General features: G+C 42.4%; 1 long non-coding RNA gene across 1 annotated transcript in view; it reads left to right on the forward strand.

The window, feature by feature from the left end:
* The first annotated feature begins 4,943 nt into the window (after positions 1–4,943).
* The window catches only part of LOC119472183, an 18,214-nt gene continuing 8,453 nt past the window's right edge, over positions 4,944–14,704 (forward strand). The window contains exons 1-2 of the long non-coding RNA XR_005201297.1: positions 4,944–5,035; positions 5,148–5,314. This is a non-coding gene — a long non-coding RNA (uncharacterized LOC119472183). The remainder of the gene's footprint in view (positions 5,036–5,147; positions 5,315–14,704) is intronic.

The raw sequence follows: 14,704 nt of genomic DNA on the forward strand, positions 1-14,704 counted from the left end.
TTTTACTTGTTTGGAAATGCAATCAGGGTCCTTATTTCAATTGTTTAATATTTCTACAGCAAACAACCAGCTTCTGCCAAAATCACTTTTAGAAAGAAAATACCCTGTTGCATTAATGGCCTATGCCAGTGACTTTTTCTTGAAACTGATCAACTATCATCCTACTTCTTGGCTCTGCCAAATAACCAGGCATGGGAGGAGGAAGGAGGAAGCAGGAACGGGCCAGAGTTTCACTTTGGCATTTTAAAACCTAGAAGATGGACCACATCTCGTTGAATGAGGAGATGAGGCTGACGATAATTTGCTTAGTTGTAGTAGATTGAAAGGAGGAGGGCTTCAAGAGGGTCAAGCCCCATCTCTCCTATTCAGTTACTTATATGAACTGTAAATCTCAATTTTGTTAGCCATAACATGGGAAGATAATGCCTAGATATCAGGGCTGGCTGAAGCTTAGCAGAAATTAGATGTGGCCACAAGTGACCCATCTCTCAAGCCATTTGTGCAAATGTGATAATAATGTATGAGGAGTTTTCTTTTATCACTGGAGGAGAAAGGGGATTTTCTATAATAGGTGTCTTTGAATGTGGGGATCTAAGAGACGGCAGGAGGAAAATGGAAGGGTGGTATGACCACTGTGTCCCATGCCTTGTCCCGCATCCTGGGCGTAAGTTTCCCTGTTCCAGACTCCCCCCGACCTCTGGCCTAATTGAGTGGGGTTTGAAGGACAGCATAGACTTAAAGCCTAGGTAGTCGGGTGTGGTGGCTCACACCTGTAATCCGTGCACTTTGGGAGGCTGAGGCAGTCAGATCACCTGAGGTTGGGAGTTCAAGACCAGCCTGACCAACATGTAGAAACCCTGCCTCTACTAAAAATACAAAATTAGCCAGGCATGGTCGTGCATGCCTGTAATCCCAGCTACTCGGGAGGCTGAGGCAGGAGAACTGCTTGAACCAGGAGGCAGAGGTTGTCGTGAGCCAAGATTGTTCCATTGCATTCCAGCCTGTGTGACAAGAGCAAAACTTTGTCTCAGAAAAAAAAAAGCCTAGGTGACAAAAGTCTCACCTGAAGATGGAGCAGAGCCACTGTTGCTCATTCCACCAAAAATCTGTTGCACCCTAAGGGCTCAGGGCAAACACCAGCAGCAAAGTGCTGCTCTCAGATGGCTTGAAGGCCATAAATGAGCAACTCTGAGGACCCAGAGAGTAGAGGGGTGTGTGTACTTATCCATGAGCCAATCTGAGACAGCTTCTGGGATGCCTAGAAGGCAATAAGAGTGACTTCAAGTGATGAGGATGGGGGGTGGCGGGGATCAGGGCTATTGAGGGCTTGTGGTTCTACAGATGGAGGCTTCATTGTAATGGGACCTCACAAGTTGGTGAGGCCTGGGGACATGTGAAATACTTTTTCTATATAGGATTTCCCTGTGAATTAAAAAAGAGAGGTCAGACAGGGTGTCTGACACCTGTAATTCCAGCACTTTAGGAGGCCAAGGAGGGTAGGTCATGACATCAGGAGTTCGAGACCAGCCTGGTCAACATGGCGAAACCCCGTCTCTACTAAAAATACAAAAAATTAGCTAGACATGGTGGTGCACCTGTAATTTCAGCTACTCGGGAGGCTGAGGTAGGAGAATTGCTTGAACCTGGGAGGTGGAGGTTGCAGTGAGCCAAGATTGTGCCACTACATTCCAGCCTGGGTGACAGAGCGAGACTCTGTTTCAAAAAAGAAAAGCCACGTGAAAGCACTTTGCAAATTTTAAAGTGTTATAGAAAAGTGCAGAATTGGTATTGTGAAGAAGACACATCAAGTGCAGCTCCTGTTAGGGTGGCACTGCCAAGGCCAGACTCAGGTGAGAGGCATCAGGTAACGGGGATTCCGAAATGCTCCCCAAAGGCTGAGCGTGGTGGCTCACGCCTGTAATCCCAGCATTTTGGGAGGCCAAGGTGGATGGATCACTTGAGGTCAGGAGTTCAAGACCAGCCTGGCCAACACAGCGAAACCCTGCTTCTAAAAATACAAAAATTAGCTGGGCATGGTGGCGGGCGCCTGTTGTCACAGCTACTCAGAAGGCTGAGGCAGAAGAATCCTTTGAACCCAGGGGGTGGAGGTTGTAGTGAGCCGAGATCATGCCACTACACTCCAGCTTGGGCAATAGAGTGAGTGAGACTCCGTCTCCTTAAAAAAAAATGCTCCTCAAAGCAACACATGGGAATTTTATCCAGCACCTGCTGTGTTCTCAGAATTCTTCTACCTGCTTAGGATTCAAAGATAATTATCATTCTCTGTTCTTCAGGAGTTCACTGTCCAAAGGGAGTCTGTCTCCCAGGTCCACATGCTGAGGCTTGCTCCAGTGTGAACGTGTGCATTGGAAAGAACCCAAACAGCCCCCTGAGAGCTGCCAGGGTTGGCAGGCTTCCCTGAGATCCCCAGGTTTGAGTAGCCAAGCTGGGAGGAGCACCATTTGCCCACTGACTCTTGGGCAAGGCTGCAGCCTGCATCCCAGCCAGCAGAAAGCAGGTGGCATCACAGCTGAGTTTACTGCCACTGCAGGGCCCACTATCTGCTTTTAGTAGATAACATGTCTTCTCTGCTTCAGATCCTTATTTTGCTTACTTAAAATTTCTGCAGAAAACAAACAGCTTCTGCCGAAATTGGCTCACAATATTAGTGTGCTAGTATAATCAGTTGTATAGTAAGAATGTACTGAGTAGCTCTTGGAAGGCAGTCAACACAAGAGGGATGCATCCTTCTTCCAGGTCATCACACATGGGTTGGACATGCTAACAGTCCGCAACAGCTATCAGGTGAGTATATGGATGATTATGCAAAGGCAGAGGCATTGCAGAAGGACGCTGACTAGATGTCACGAGTCAAGGATATTATAGAAGGATCTCTTTGCTGACAAGGAGGGTACCTCTAAGGTTCCCTCAGATGGGTTAGTTCTCTGTTCACTGTGATCACTACTATGCAAAGGCCTGTGGGCCATTTAGGAGAAAAGCATTCAGTCCAATTCTGTAGACACAGTGAGCATGTGATATGCCCTAGGTGTATATGAGTAATATACCAAAGAGGAAATACACAGTTACTACTGTCAGGAACTCATGACCTGCTGCAGCAATTGGCAAAGTATGGCTTGTGGGCCAATCTGGCTATTTCTGTAAATAATGTTTTACTGGAATCAGACACACCTGTTTGTTTACATATTGTCTTTGGCTGGTGAGTACCCACGGTAAGAGCAAAGTTAAGTAGTTGTGACAGAGACCTTATCACCCACAAAACCTGTAATGTTTGACTGGATAGCCCTCAACAGAAAAGGCCTGCCAACCTCTGGTCTTGCGGGAGGACAGTGCTGTGCGCAGTTAACTCTAATTCTTGGCTGTAGCGTCTTGAATAGGGTGATCCATGGGTGCTGAGGGGGACAGCTGGCTGGCTGCCTCCCAGGGGTGTTTCCATGACTTGCAGGCCCAGAAACTAGAGCTGGGAATGACCACAGAGTTTGTGATGGACTGACAGATGCCCAAACCACAGACTGACTTACAGGCTAGAAATGAGCATGCTGCGTGGAATAGCCCTTTCTAGGACTAGAGTAATTACTAGAGAGCCACCCTTTCTACAGAATACAGCACACATTCAAGTGTGACTACTTACACTGAGACTTTCTGATGAGCATGACTAGACAGCAGGGGGCCCTAGAATAGTTTGCTCAGGTTAAGGTGAGAGGAGGGGAGACTCTAGCCCTGTCCCTTGCTGGATGCCACCGCTCCAGTGCCTGAAATCCAACCTCCCCACCCTAACCTGAATAGTCCTCCCCTGGAAAAGATGGAAAAATGCAAGAATGTGCTTCCTTGACTCTGGCCCTCCTCTAACAGCCCTGCTTCTGTTCACGCAGACCTTCTGCGGCTTCCTTAACGTCACTGGCTAGAGGATACAGCTGTTGCTAGTAAAAGGCATTGTTCCTTTGAGCTAGCAGGCACTTTGTTCTTTCCCATGACACATTGTTTTATGAGCTCACTCTAGGGAAGAAACCGTCTATCCCTGTGCTCTGTTTCTTCAGGAGCACCTCACTGTCTCCATCCGCCCTCCCACCTGCACCTGACTACCATGGGCTGTGCCCTCATGGAGGCACCATCAAATGGTATCAGACCACAGGGAGAGCGCCCTTCATCCTCACTGAAGGTTTGGGAAAAGTCTTCTCAGAAGAGGTGATGCTTGATATGGGCCCTGGAGGAGGAGGAGCAATTTGAGAAGAGAGCAGTGAGAAATGTCAGTGGTCATGGAGGCAGCATGAAGGGAGTGTTGGCTGCAGAAACCTGACGAGGCTCTTAGAGATGCAGAGGGAGATGGGGAGGGAGATGGAGAGGATAGAGACAGACAGACTGAAGATGGCAGAGGGGGGCTATGGGGAAGCGTGATGAGGCAGGAAAGAAAGACAGATCAAATGAGACGGAGAGGAGCCTGTGTGCCTGGGCTTTATTTTGGAGGCCATGGGAAACAGAAAGGGTTTGTGAGCATGACAGGACAATGAGGAGTTCTGTGGTTTAGGAAACCCAGCAGCCATGTGAAGTGCAGATTCAAAGTAAGGAAACTTCCCAGGGTTTGCTGATGATCTTGGTGAGAAGTGGCACGGGGTGGTGGGAATGGAATTGAAAGAAAGGATGAACTTCCAGAGTGTGGCCACGCTCAGTAGACAGGAATCAGGGGGGTAGGAGGAGAGTAAAAGGCTCCTCTGAGCCTAAATCCAGATGTCGAGGAGATGGTGGTGCTGTCAATGGAGCTGGAGCTCTTAGGAAGAGGAACAATGGGGAAGAAAAGGATGAGGTTTTTGACAAGTTGAATATGGGGTGAACACAGGTTCAACTGAAAGCAGTGGAAATACAGATGTGAAAAATGTGGTAGCATTGAAAAGTTGGGGCTCATTTTCACCTGAATGTTACCTAAGGTGAAGGGAAGAGAGGTCACCCAGGACAAAAGTACAGAATGGAAAGAAAAAGCAACCAAGCATGAAATCTTGGAGAATAATGTCCTCATTTAAGGGTGAGCAGATAAAGAGGAGCCCACAGAAGAGACTGAGGGACTGTCTTCATTCACTCACTCATGCATGCATTCATTTGGTCAACAAATATTTTTTGGTACCGCCCACAGACAGATTTTGAGCACCAAGGGCACACTCAGAAATGATGAGTCCAGAAATGATGCCCTCCAGAACTTCCAGTGAGGAAGGCACTCAGGAAAATGCAGCGCCCTGAGAGGTCCCAGAAAGGGCAGTCAAGAAGAACACAGTCTGATGGCGTCAAGTGCAGTGGAGGTTAAGAGGTGGGGAGGAAAAGATGGGAAAAAGGGAGAACTGGGGAGGCAAGAGGGACAAATGAGGGAGAAGAGAAAGGAGAGGAGAGAAGACAGAGGCACAGAGTGGGAATTTCTGATTCAAGAATCCTAGGCTGGGCTTGGTGGCTTATGCCTATATCCCAGCACTTTGAGAGGCCGAGGCGGGTGGATCGCCTGAGGTTAGGAGTTTGAGACCAGCCTGGCCAACATGGTAAAACCCTGTTGCTACTAAAAATATAAGGTTCGCTGGGCATGGTGGCAGGTGCCTGTAGACCCAGCTACTTGGGAAGCTGAGGCAGGAGAATCACTTGAACCCAGGAGGTGGATGTTGCAGTGATTCGAGATTGCCCGACTACACTCCAGCCTGGGTGACAGAGAGAGACTCCATTTCAAAAATAGAAAGAATCCCGTGTTCTTCCCCCTGGCCTTACCTTAGAAAGCAGAGTAAGTGCTGACTTAATCAGGTTTACCTCCATTGCCATAGCAACCTCTGGGACTGGCTTTGCTGAGCTTTCTTGAGACCAGAAGTGAAGAAGTTACTTTATATCAAGTTACCTACCAATTAGGCTAGTGATTTCTTTTTTAAAACATTCTTTTAAAGCCTTGCCATGTTTTCTCTTTGGAGAATTTATTTTTCACCTCTTTATTCACTGGGATTCTGGACCATAATATATCTAAACACAAAAAATACTAAAGACTGAAAATAAAATTATTCTATTATCTGATTATAAAAGTCGTCATTGTTAAAAAAAAAAAAGCCTTGGAAAATACAATATCACTCCTTTTCCCACCACTCTTAGTATTCCATTGTTTTTCTTCCCAATCCTGTTTCTTGACACTTTTTATGGCATTTAAATATATTTTTATTGTTTATATACAGTTTCATATATGGTTTTGTTTGCTAACTAATTACATCATGGATATTTCCCCATGTCACTAAAATAACTATAAAATCATTTCGTTATACATAAACTTCACATTTTAGCTCTACCTCTATTTTAATGCAGCAAATTGTCCACTTTTATACATAAATTGTTGTTCCTGAATCTTTTTTTTTTTTTTTTGAGACGGAGTTTCGCTCTTGTTACCCAGGCTGGAGTGCAATGGCGCGATCTCGGCTCACCGCAACCTCCGCCTCCTGGGTTCAGGCAATTCTCCTGCCTCAGCCTCCTGAGTAGCTGGGATTACAGGCACGTGCCACCATGCCCAGCTAATTTTTTGTATTTTTAGTAGAGATGGGGTTTCACCATGTTGACCAGGATGGTCTCGATCTCTTGACCTCGTGATCCACCCACCTCGGCCTCCCAAAGTGCTGGGATTACAGGCTTGAGCCACCCCCCCCCGGCTGTTCCTGAATCTTAAAAACAGTCAAACTCATTCACACTTCAAAATAATTTTTGTATTTTTTCTTAGAATCTTTGTGTTTAAATTAATGTCTCATACATTTCAAAGAGCACTATTAATACGATTGAAAGTGATCACAGCATCTTTTGTCTCCAAATGCAAGTTATTTTGAAATGTGATCTGATTTTATTTTGTAAATTCCTTTATTAAGAAAGTTGACCCAAATTTGAGAAATGATACATTTAGTCTTGACTCATGTCATTCAGCCCCAGGTTGCCATCAGTGCTTGCTGGAATTCCATAGTTTTAGCACTGGTGGAACTGCTAATTTAAAAATCAGCTTTTCCAGATCTTTAAATTTGTCAGAGAATATTAATCCTTAACCTAAGTTTTTTCCCTGCTTTCTCATTTTACATTTATTTCTTTTCTTAGTTTCATTATGATATATGAAACTAACATATCCTTTGTATGAGGATTCAGTGGTTACACCAAATAGCAAACAGGAAGTTATTTTTTGCTTGTTGGAAAAATTCACTTGCCTTATGTAGCTTTTCCCATTATTTTACTCTCAAACATTTGGTGTACTTCTGCTTTACCTGTGTTTCTTATAAAAAGACTATGGTTGGACTTTAAGAAATTAACTGTCTTTTAACTGACAAGTATAATTCATTTTTATTTAATTATGATCATTGATATATTTGGATTTATTTTCACTATCTTCTTACACTTTCTATTTGTCCTGTAAAATTCCTACTCCATTTTTCTCCTTTAGTATTTTGGAATGTATAGATTTTAATTTTTTAATGGTTAAAGTTATTAATTATATTCACCCTCTTAAAACTTAGAATATTTTAACTCTTTCTCAGCTTATAAGCTGGTATTGTCTAGTATTTTATTTCTATTAAAAGGTCTTGTGGGCTTGGTGCAGTGGTTCATGCCTGTAATCCCCGAACTTTGGGAGGCTGAGGTGGGTAGATCATGAGGTCAAGAGATCGAAACCATCCTGGCCAACATGGTAAAACCCCGTCTCTACTACAAATACAAAAATTATCAGGGAGTGGTGGTGCGCACCTGTAGTCCCAGCTACTCAGGAGGCTGAGGCAGGAGAATCACTTGAATCCAGGTGGTGGAGATTGCAGTAAGCTGAGGTCGTGCCACTGCACTCCAGCCTGGCGACAGAGCGAGACTCTGTCTCGAAAAAAAAAAAAAAAAAAGTCTTGTGAAATGTATCATATATAGAAGAGTTTACAACATGTATGTGTGTTTATACACACATATGTACACTCATATATTTACCATTTTAAAAAACAGGCTATGACCTCTGTTTTAGAAGCTCATCTCCCCCAACCTCTGATTTTTATAACTTCACAAATTAGGTTTATTAGTGTTGATATTTATTTACATGTATCCATGTAACTACAAATGTCTTTGATCACGTTATCTTTCTTTCAACTTACAGCTCACATTTCCCTTCTGGGGTCCTTTTTCTTCTTTCCAAATTATATATATCCTCAAGAAGTTCCTTTACTAAAGATCTGTCCATAGTAAATTATCCTGGCTTTTGTTCACCTAAATATATTCTATTGCATTCCCATGAAAGGTAAGTTTTACTGGGTATCCAATTATAAATGGAAACATTTTTCCCAGTATTTGAAGACATCATCTTTTGGCTTCTGCTTATATTGATAAGAAGTTAGATGTAAAACAGGAAAGCTGTCTTATTTTTAAGCTATTCAATTTGTCTTTAATATTCTTTCATTTCTGGGTGTGAATACGTTTTAGAATTTTTTTGTACTTCCTTAATATAAGGAGCCACACAAATTATTGAATATTGTTTCCATCTCATTTTCTCTAGTCACTCTTTCTGGAACTTTTATTAGATAATTGTTAGAACTTCTCACTTAAATTTTCATGTCTATAACATGATATCCTTCTCTTTTTCTCTCTGTACTATATTCAAGTAGTTTTGGCTTAGTCACCTTTCAATTTATTAATTATGGATTTCATTTCTAATTCGTTAGTCAAGTCATATGTTGAATTTAAAAATTCAACTATTTTACTTCCAGAAGTTGAGAATCTTCTTTGATTCTTTTATAACAGTATGTTGTTCGTTGCTCATGTTTTTAAAGTTTTTATTAAATATTGAAGACATATTTACTTATAAGCTATAGCTGTCTGGCACACTCTCCAGTTTTGTACATATAGTTTTATTAAAACACAGGCAAGCCCATTCATTTACATACTGTCCATCGCTGCTTTTATACTAGAATAGCAAGGCTGAGTCTTTTTGACAGAGACTGTATGGCTTGCAAAGCCTAAAACGTATACTATCTGGCCTTTTAGAGCAAAGTTTGCCAACCTTGCTGTATGTGATAATTCCAACCCAAAGCCTGCCTGAATGTCTGATTCCACTGCTTGATGTTTCTAACCCTGTCTGATGATATCTTACTCCATGGGTGGTCTTGTGATTTGTAAAAAAATTGTGAGCTCATTTTTGTTGAGGCATTAGCTGTGAGAATTTTATGAGGCTTGAATTGGAGAATATTCCTTCCATTTGTGTTTACCTTTGCCAAGTGCCTGGTCATTTTAAATTAATTTTTTTGGTTTGTTTAAAATAGTTTCAGAATAGGTACACAAAGTGAATCTGAACCCAGGCTTGAGGCCTGACTGGTGATTATTTGTAACTTCTGGTAGAGGGTAGGGACTTTTATTTTTTCTTCCAACCAAAATCAAGGCTAAGATGCAAAATTTTCTTTGCTATTTCCTTTGCATGGCAAATATTTTCTAGTTCACTATTTTATTGGGAATGTGGGCCTTTGGGGACTCATTCCAAAGTCTCCATGCAGGACACTACACTGCTTTGTCGCCTGCCTCCCCTGTCCCCCTTCCCCCGACATGGATGTAAAAACTAAAAGCTCTAATTTACAAAACACTGGCAAATGCCCTCAGGGTCTGATGCCTGCTCCAGTGAACATTTACCATGCTTATTCTGAATTCTGGCTTCCAACTTCATTTTTGGCCTCTGGGGATTAAGATACTTTAATTTCTTGCCAAGTTAGCTATTCATTTTATCCAGCATTTTAAAGGTGCTTTTTGGGGGAGAATTTTTCAGGATATAGAGTCTGTCATATTGCTGGAAGCAAACATTAGAAATTTTTAAATGAAAAAAACACGCAATTAGGAAAATGGAAATAGAAAAGTTTCATAACACTCCAACAGGATTCCAAGCCTACCTAGTGTTTATTTATATCTGAGTTATGAGTGTTGTCTCTGGAGTCAGACAACCTGGGTTTGGAATCAGGCCCTGCCGTTTACTACTGCTAGGGGTGAGAGTAGGCAAATTTTTCTGTAAAGGGCCGGATGGCAAGTACAGTTGTCCCTTAATATGCATAGGGGATTACTTCCGGGATACCCCATGGACAACAAAATCCATGGATGCTTAAGTCCCTGATACAAAATGGAATAGTATTTTCATATAACCTATGTACATCCTCTTGTATGCTTTCAATCATCTCTAGATTACTGATAATATCTAATACAATGTAAACGCTGTGTAAAGAATTGTTGTATTGTTTTTAGTTTATATTATTTTTATTGTATTTTTTTATTTTTATTTTTCAAATATTTTTGATCCTTGGTTGGTTGAATCCATGGATGTGGAGCCCTCACATATGGAGGGCTGACTGTATTTTGAGCTTTGCAAGCCATATGCAACTACTCAACTCAGCCACTGTATCATGAAAACAGCCATCATTACGTAATATGTAATGAATGGGCATGGCTGTGTTCCAAAAAACTTTACTTACAAAAGGATGCCCTTAGCTGGATTTGAACTTCAGTCTTTAGATTGCACACCCCGGCCTTGTACAAGTTAACACATTTCTTTAAGCATCAGTTGTTTCATCTCTAAAAGGGAAAAAATAATAATACCTGTGTCATCCATAGGTTGTTTGAGCATTAAATTCATGAATTTGTCAGAGGCATTTGAACCATAGCAAGTCCATCTTAAATAGGGGTAAAATGAGAGACTTGCTGGGCTGCATTCCCGGAAAACTAGGCATTCTTAGTTACCAGATGAGATAGGAGCTCCGCACAAGATACAGGTCGCAAAGGCACTGCTGATAAAACAGGACGTCATAAGAAAGCCTGTCAAAACCCACCAAAACCAAGATGGTGATGAAAGTGACCTCTAGTCATCCTTACTGCTCATTATATGCAAATTATAATGCATTAACATACTAAAAGACATTCCCACCAGCACCGTGCCAGTTTACAAATGCCATGGAAACGTTTGGAAGTTACCCTACATAGTCTAAAAAGGGAAGGGACTCTCAGTTCCAGGAAGTCTCCACCCCTTTTCCCAGAAAGCTCATGGATAATCCACCCCTTGTTTAGCACATAGTCGAGAAATAACTACATTTAGTCAAGGAGCCCATGACACTTCTCTGCCTGGAGGGTAGCCATTCTTTTGTTTATTTCTCTAAAAAACTTGCTTTTACTTTATGGATTCACCCTGAATTATTTCTCGCTCAAGGTCGGAGAACACTCTCTTCAGGTCTGGATCAGGATCCCTTTCCAGTAACAAATTCATGTAAGTGGTAGTGTTAGCTATGATGTCACTGCTGGAAGTGATGATGAGATTTGAAACCAGTTTCTTGATTTTTTAAGATCATAAGGTGTCTTGCTTTCAAATCATTTAAATACATCCAATGTAGTAGCTTCCTATGCTGCTACTGATGACACACAATAGACAGCTAACAATACTGCAGTAACTAACGACCCCTAAATCTCAGTGGCTTTAAAGAACTCGGATTTAAGTTTTGCTCATACTGCATTCCATCACAGGTCGATGAGGGGTTCTCCACACTGTCATTCCTCTGGGGCCCAGGCTGATTTGAGTTTGAGTGTTCCACCATCTTGAAATCACTGGTCACTACAGAGGAAAGGAGCTTTGGAGGATCTTTAAACAACAATGAAATGCTTGGTCTGCAAGTGATGTGTTATTTCTCTGTACAGCTCACAGTCAGAGTTGATCACATCTTTCTCTCCCACTAGCTTATTGCTTGGGTTGCTGGGCGTGTTGTCACAGATAAGCTTCATCTGTTGGCCTCTGCAAGGAGTGCCTAGAAGTGCAGAGCTTCTAACCCAAGGCCATATGCTTCCCAGGGCAGCCCACATGCAGGGAATGCTTCCTGTGTGGGTAGAAAGGCCCAGCCCTTTCAGCCCAATGTAGGACAATTCTGATGGCCATTTTAGGTCTGGAAATCTCTGGAATTTGGCTCAGCCTGTTGTTGGGCAACCTGGCTTCTACCTCTGCCCAATCCTGCTTGCCCTTCTCCTTTCCACAGGGGTTTTTCCCAAGGATACTCCTTAATAAGCATCCTGTATACTAAATTTCATCTCAGGGTTCTTCTCTAAAAACTCAATCTGTGACATTCACCATGTACCCAAGAGAGGGAAGCCTGGAAATATCTCCTGAGGAACACCAAGGACTACCTCACTCACTAAAGTGAATATGGGTAGCCCTTATACATGGGAGAGACTAAGATCACAACCATGATAATAGCTAATATTTATTGAGACTCACCTGCCGCATGCTGCACTAAAATATGTTACTTGGATTTGCTCACTTAATCTTCACAACACCCTATGTATTAAAATTAGAGATTAGGCTAGGAAATGACAAGCTATGGCCTGCAGACCAAATCTGCCCACACCTGTGCCTTTATGTATTGTCTATGGCTACTTTCATGTTGTAAGTGCAGAGTTAAGTTGTTGTGACAGACACTTTATGACCCACAAAGTTGAAAACATTTACCATCTAGTCCTTTCCAGAAAAAGCTTGCTGAATCCTGTTTTGGATAACATTTTCATTTTATAGATAGCAAAATTGAAGCTTTCAGAAGTATGTGGTTTATTAAATCACAGAATGTCAATTTTTGTCATGTAGATCAAAGATAAAATTCTAAGTACCCCAACCAACTGAACGAACCTCTACCCCCAGCCAAGGGCATTTCAAAGTTAACTTGAAAAACTAGTTCAGGCCATGATGGGAAGAGGGCAGTCAGGCCTCATTATGCCCTCCTTCCTTAGGAATTCAGGCACAACTGACCAGAGTCAACATTAAAACAGGCTGAGAGTGGTGGCTCATGCCTGCAATCCCAGCACTTTCGGAGGCCAAGGCAGGCAGATCACTTGAGGTCAGGAGTTCAAAACCAGCCTGACCAACATGGCAAAACCCCGTCTTTATTAAAAATTCAAAATTAGCCAGGTGGTGAACGCCTGTAATCCCAGCTCTTTTGGAGGCTGAGGTAGGAGAATCACTTGAACCTGGGAGGCAGAAGTTGCAGTGAGCCAAGATTGCACCGTTGTATTCAGGCTTGGGCAACAAGAGTGAAACTGTCTTAAACAAAGAAACAAAAAACAAAAGCAAAACCCCCCAAAAAACCATGAAAACAGAGGCTTGAGACTGACAAAACAGACTCTTTGCAGCAATAAGATACCAACATGACAGCAGACCCTGAAAGAAACTGAAGTCTATATATCTTTTTACATTTTCTGAAATGGCCTTGCAAAGCTGTCTCTTGTAGGAAAAATCTGCATTCTGTCGAGAATGTCCTTCCCTTTCCAGGTGTTTCCTTGATCTAGGAGATCATTAGCTGAGTTTAGGATCTTTTTAAGTCTAGTAAGAAACATTTACAATCTATTTTCTCTGAAGCCAGCTACCTGGAGGCTTCATCTGTATCAGAAAATCTTTGAATCTACCTATGACCTGAAAACCCGCTGCCCCACCCCATTTTGTATTGTCTCACCTTTCCAGATTGAACCCATTCTACACCTTAACTGTATTGATTGATAGCTTATGTCTCCCTAAAATGTACAAAACCAGGCTGCATCTCCACTACCTTTGGCACACTGGGGCTGTGTCATGGGTCATGGTCCTAATATTTGGCTCAGAATAAATCTCTTTCACTGCTTCACAGTTTGATTCTTTTTGTCAACAGTCATGAAGACAAACATTTAAAGAGCAGGCCACTTATGTGATGCAGGTGCAGCGCCCCCCCGCAACCCCCCCCCCCGGCCATGCCACTGATGGCCTTTGTAAGTGCTCAGTGAATGATTATGATTTTCTTCCCTTCTCTTCTTCCCACCATCCTTCTTTGTAAACTCGAAGCCTTATCTTCCATCTTTGCTCTAAATCCCCTCCCAGAGAAGCTCTATTTTCTAGCCACAAGAGTTCTGAAATTGCAATTGTGTGGCCTCTTTCTACCAAGTGAAAAACACAAGAGACGCATCCATTTTTGATACTTTTGACTATAAAACCTCTGGAGGAAGTTCTGTTTTTCTGAAATGGCTTTTACTGGAAGAGTTAGGGTGGTACATCTGTAGAGCCTGGGTTGGCTACCAGGAAACACTTCATGATGGCTGAGAAATTATTCCACATGCTGAACCTTAAAGTGATAACATAAAATGGCAGCCTTGACAGACCCCTTAGAATCTAAGGCTGAGATTACCTGTTTCCAACTGCTTCCAGCTGAGAAGTGGCTCCCAGGACAGCACTGAGTAACTCAAAAGCATTCCCTCTTAAAGTGATTATTCAAGGGGATTCAAGAGTTAATTCCGTAATGCCCATCCAGTTGCTTCCTAGATTCTTCCAGAACATGGGTCTTATGCCCCTAAATTCACTCCCATACTTAGAAGCAGAACTGGGAACTCAACTCCATTTTTTGATACCAAAATTTGTGCTCTTCACTGTGCATTTCACCCCCTACTGATACACTAATATCCAAGATCATGTATTTACTTTCTACAGATACCCTTATATGTGCTCATGTAAACTATCTGGCAAGTAGCAGCAAGAAGATTATAGGAAGAGGTTCTACCTATCCATCTCTTTTTTATTTATTTATTTATTTATTTATTTATTTTTGAGACAGAGTTTCGCTCTTGTTACCCAGGCTGGAGTGCAATGGCGCGATCTCGGCTCACCGCAACCTCCGCCTCCTGGGTTCAGGCAATTCTCCTGCCTCAGCTG

The sequence above is a fragment of the Cebus imitator genome, unplaced genomic scaffold, assembly GCF_001604975.1.
Source record: "Cebus imitator isolate Cc_AM_T3 unplaced genomic scaffold, Cebus_imitator-1.0 Scaffold88, whole genome shotgun sequence".
Classification (NCBI taxonomy): domain Eukaryota; kingdom Metazoa; phylum Chordata; class Mammalia; order Primates; family Cebidae; genus Cebus; species Cebus imitator.